The sequence below is a fragment of the Arachis hypogaea genome, chromosome 19 (assembly GCF_003086295.3).
Source record: "Arachis hypogaea cultivar Tifrunner chromosome 19, arahy.Tifrunner.gnm2.J5K5, whole genome shotgun sequence".
Taxonomy (NCBI): Eukaryota; Viridiplantae; Streptophyta; class Magnoliopsida; order Fabales; family Fabaceae; genus Arachis; species Arachis hypogaea.
The window spans coordinates 72,719,635-72,725,178 of NC_092054.1; the positions used below are offsets into that span (position 1 = coordinate 72,719,635).

General features: G+C 42.0%; 1 non-coding gene across 1 annotated transcript; it reads left to right on the forward strand.

Moving 5' to 3' along the window:
- Window positions 1–4,667: 4,667 nt before the first annotated feature.
- LOC112781456 (small nucleolar RNA R71) lies at window positions 4,668–4,775 on the forward strand. The gene has a single exon (XR_003192232.1). It is a non-coding gene; the product is annotated as a small nucleolar RNA R71 (small nucleolar RNA).
- The last annotated feature ends 769 nt before the right edge of the window (window positions 4,776–5,544 follow it).

Sequence of the window (5,544 nt, forward strand, 5' to 3'; positions counted from 1 at the left end):
CACTTTGTTTTCCAGTATTATCACCGGATACATAAATGCCACAGACACATAATTGGGTGAACCTTTTCAGATTGTGACTCAGCTTTGCTAAAGTCCCCAATTAGAGGTGTCCAGGGTTCTTAAGCACACTCTTTTTTTGCTTTGGACCTTGACTTTAACCGCTCAGTCTCAAGTTTTCACTTGACACCTACACGCCACAAGCACATGGTTAGGGACAGCTTGGTTTAGCCGCTTAGACCAGGATTTTATTCCTTTAGGCCCTCCTATCCACTGATGCTCAAAGCCTTGGGATCCTTTTTGTTTACCCTTGCCTTTTGGTTTTAAGGGTTATTGGCTTTTTGCTCTTGCCTCTTGGTTTTAAGAGCTTTTGGCTTTTTCTGCTTGCTTTTTCTTTCTATTTTTTTTCTACAAGCTTTGTTCTTTGCTGCTTTTTCTTACTTCAAGAATCATTTTTATGATTTTTCAGATTATCAAATAACATGTCTCCTTGTCATCATTCTTTCAAGAGCCAACATATTTAACATTCTTAAACAACAACTTCAAAAGACATATGCACTGTTCAAGCATACATTCAGAAAACAAGAAGCATTGTCACCACATCAATATAATTAAACTAAGTTCAAGGATAAATTCGAAACTCATGTACTTCTTGTTCTTTTGAATTAAAACAGTTTTTATTTAAGAGAGGTGATGGATTCTTAGGACATTCATAACTTTAAGACAAAGTTACTAACTACTAATGATCATGTAATGAAGACACAAACATAGATAGGCACTTAACATAGAAAACGAAAAACAGAGAATGTAAGAACAAGGAATGAGTCCACCTTAGTGATGGTGGCGTTTCCTTCTTGAGGAACCAATGATGTCCTTGAGCTCTTCTATGTCTCTTCCTTGTCTTTGTTGCTCCTCCCTCATTGCTTTTTGATCTTCTCTAATTTCATGAAGGATGATGGAGTGCTCTTGATGTTCCACCCTTAATTGTCCCATGTTGGTGCTTCGTTCTCCTAGGGAGGTGTTGATTTGCTCCCAATAGTTTTGTGGAGGAAAATGCATTTGAGGCATCTCCGGGATCTCATGGTGATGAGCGTCATGCGCCTCTTGAGCTCCATGAATGGGCTCTCTTGCTTGCTCCATCTTTTTCTTAGTGATGGGCTTGTCCTCTTTAATGAGGATATCTCCCTCTATGTCAATCCCAGCCGAATTGCATAGGTGGCGGATGAGGTGAGGAAAGGCTAACCTTGCCATAGTGGAGGACTTGTCAGCCACTTTGTAGAGTTCTTGAGGTATAATCTCATGAACTTCCACCTCTTCTCCAATCATGATGCTATGGATCATAATGGCCCGGTCTAAAGTAACTTCAGACCGGTTGCTAGTGGGAATAATTGAGCATTGAATGAACTCCAACCATCCTCTAGCTACAGGCTTAAGGTCCAGTCTTCTTAGTTGAACCGGTTTGCTTTTTGAGTCAATCTTCCATTGAGCTCCTTCTACACATATGTCCATGAGGACTTGGTCCAACCTTTGATCAAAGTTGACTCTCCTTGTGTAGGGGCGTGCGTTCTCTTTCATGTTTGGCAAGTTGAACGCCAACCTCACATTTTCCGGACTAAAATCTAAGTATTTCCCCTGAACCATGGTGAGATAATTCTTTGGGTTCGGGTTCTTACTTTGTTCATGGTTCCTAGTGATCCATGCATTAGCATAGAACTCTTGAACCATTAGGATGCCGACTTGTTGGATGGGGTTTGTTAGAACTTCCCAACCTCTTCTTTGAATTTCATGTCGGATCTCCGGATACTCATTTCTTTTAAGTTTGAAACGGACCTCGGGGATCACCTTCTTCTTGGCCACAACATCATAGAAGTGGTCTTGATGGGCTTTGGAGATGAACCTTTCCATCTCCCATGACTCGGAGGTGGAAGCTTTTGTCTTCCCTTTCCCTTTTCTAGAGGATTCTCCGGTCTTAGGTGCCATCAATGGTAATGGAAAAACAAAAAGCTTATGCTTTTACCACACCAAACTTAGAATTTTGCTCGCCCTCGAGCAAGAGAAGAAAGAAAAGATGAAGAAGAAGAAGAAGAAAAGATGGAGAAGAGGGGGGAGATGTGTTTTGGCCAAGAAGAGAAGAGAGGGTTGTGTTGTGTGAAAATGAGGAAGAATGGAAGGCTTTATATAGGGAAGGGAGGGGGGTGAGGTTTCGGCCATATAGGGTGGGTTTGGGTGGGAAATTGATTTTGAATTTTGAAGGTAGGTGGAGTTTATGAGGTAGGTTTATGGGGAAAAGTGGATCGATGTGAATGGTGAAAAGGTGATGTGGAAGAGAGATTGAGGTGATTGGTGAAGGGTTTTGGGGAAGAGTGTTTATGGGATTGTGTGAAAGAGAGGTGAGAAGAAGTTAGTGGAGGTTGGTGGGGATCCTGTGGGGTCCACAGATCCTGAGGTGATCCTGTAGGGTCCACAGATCCTGAGGTGTTCAAGGATTTACAACCTTGCACCAAATTGGGCATGCAAAATGCCCTTGCACACAACTCTGGGCATTTAGCGCCAGGTTAGTGCTTGTTCTGGGCGTTGAACGCCCATTTGTAGCCAATTTCTTGCGTTGAACACCAGAACCATGCTTGTTCTGGGCGTTCAGCACCAGCTCTCCTCCAGGGTGCATTTCTGGCGTTCAAACGCCCAGATGCTGTCCATTTCTGGTGTTCAGCGCCAGAACCATGCTCTGTTCTGGCGTTGAACGCCCAAAACATGCTTCTTACTGGCGTTTAAACGCCAGTAAGGTCTTCCTCCAGGGTGTGATTTTTCTTCTGCTGTTTTTTTGATTCCGTTTTCAATTTTTATATTTATTTTGAGACTCCACATGATCATGAACCTAATAAAACGTGAAAAACAAAAATAAAATTAGATAATTAAATATTGGGTTGCCTCCCAACAAGCGCTTCTTTAATGTCAATAGCTTGATAGTGGGCTCTCATGGAGCCTCACAGATGTGCAGAGTTCTGTTGAGACCTCCCAACACCAAACTTAGAGTTTGGATATGGGGGTTTGACACCAAACTTAGAGTTTGGTTGTGGCCTCCCAACACCAAACTTAGAGTTTGACTATGGGGGCTTTGTTTGACTCTGCTTTGAGAGAAGCTTTTTATGCTTCCTCTCCATGGATGCAGAGAGAGATCCTTGAGTTGTGAACACAAGGTTGTCCTCATTTAATTGAAGGATCAATTCTCCTCTGTCCACATCAATCACAGCTCTTGCTGTGGCAAGGAAAGGTCTTCCTAGGATGATGGATTCATCCTCTTCCTTTCCAGTATCCGGGACTATGAAATCAGCAGGGATGTAAAGGCCTTCAACCTTTACTAACACGTCCTCTACTTGTCCATAAGCCTGTTTTCTTGAATTGTCTGCCATCTCTAATGAGATTTTAGCAGCTTGCACCCCATAGATTCCCAGTTTCTCTATTACAGAGAGGGGCATGAGGTTTATCCCTGAACCAAGGTCACACAGAGCCTTAAAGATCCTGGTGCCTATGGTACAAGGTATTATGAACTTTCCAGGATCCTGTTTCTTCTGAGGCAATGTCAGTTGATCCAGATCACTTAGTTCATTGGTGAACAAGGGAGGTTCATCTTCCCAAGTATCAATGCCAAATAATTTGGCATTTAGCTTCATGATTGCACCAAGGAACTTGGCAGCTTGCTCTTCAGTAACATCCTCATTCTCTTCAGAAGAGGAATACTCATCAGAGCTCATGAATGGCATAAGGAGGTTCAATGGAATCTCTATGGTCTCTAGATGAGCCTCAGAGTCCCTTGGTTCCTCAGAGGGAAGCTCCTTATTGATCATTGGACGTCTCAGGAGGTCTTCCTCCTTGGGATTCATGTCCTCTCCTTCCCTTACAGGTTCGGCCATGGTGCTTATGTCAATGGCCTTGCACTCTCCTTTTGGATTCTCTTCTGTATTGCTTGGGAAAGTACTAGGAGGGATTTCAGTGATCCTTTTACTCAGCTGGCCCACTTGTGCCTCCAAATTTCTAATGGAAGACCTTGTTTCATTCATGAAACTCACAGTGGCCTTAGATAGATCAGAGACTAAATTTGCTAAGCTAGACGAATTCTGCTCAGAATTCTCTGTCTGTTGCTGAGTGGATGATGGAAAAGGCTTGCTATTGCTAAACCAGTTTCTTCAACCATTATTAAAGCCTTGTTGAGGCCTTTGATCCTTCCATGAGAGATTTGGATGATTTCTACATGATGGATTATAGGTGATTCCGTATGGTTCACCCATGTAATTTACCTCTGCTATTGCAGGGTTCTTTGGATCATAAGCTTCTTCTTCATAAGAAGCCTCTTGAGTACTGTTGGATGCAGCTTGCATTCCATTCAGACTCTGAGAAATCATATTGACTTGCTGAGTCAATATTTTGTTCTGAGCCAGTATGGCATTCATAGTATCAATTTCAAGAACTCCCTTCTTCATAGGCGTCCCATTACTCACAGGATTCCTCTCAGAAGTGTACATAAACTGGTTATTAGCAACCATGTCAATGAGTTCTTGAGCTTCTGAAGGCGTTTTCTTTAGGTGAATGGATCCACCTGCAGAAGTGTCCAATGACATCTTTGATAGCTCAGATAAACCATCATAGAATATATCCAGGATGGTCCATTCTGAAAGCATGTCAGAAGGACACTTTTTGGTCAGCTGCTTGTATCTTTCCCAAGCTTCATAGAGGGATTCACCTTCTTTCTGTCTGAAGGTTTGAACATCCACTCTAAGCTTGCTCAATTTTTGAGGAGGAAAGAACTTGGCTAAGAAAGCCGTGACCAGCTTATCCCAAGAGTTCAGGCTATCTCTGGGTTGAGAATCCAACCACACTCTAGCTCTGTCTCTTACAGGAAAAGGGAAAAGCATGAGCCTGTAGACTTCAGGATCTACTCCATTAGTCTTAACAGTATCACATATCTGCAAGAATTCAGTTAAGAACTGAAAAGGATCTTCAGATAGAAGTCCATGAAACTTGCAGTTCTGCTGCATCAGAGAAACTAGCTGAGGTTTCAGCTCAAAGTTGTTTGCTCCAATGGCAGGAATGGAGATGCTTCTTCCATGTAAATTGGAATTAGGTGCAGTAAAGTCACCAAGCATTCTCCTTGCATTATTGTTGTTGGGTTCGGCTGCCATCTCCTTTACTTGTTCGAAATTTTCAATAAGGTTGTCTCTAGATTGTTGTAATTTAGCTTCTCTTAGTTTTCTCTTCAGAGTCCTTTCAGGTTCTGGATCAGCTTCAACAAGAATGCCTTTTTCTTTGTCCCTGCTAATAAGAAAGATAAGAGAACAAGAAAAGAAGAGGAATCCTATATGTCACAGTAAAGAGGTTCCTTATTGTTAGTAGAAGAAGAAAAGGAATAGGGGTGAAGAAGAATGAAGAATCCAAACACAAGGGTAAGGATAGGAGCAGTGATGTGGGAGAAGGATTTTCGAAAATTATTTTTGAAAAAGGGTTAGTGATTTTCGAAAATAGTTTTTGAAAAAGGTTAGTAGTTTTCGAAAA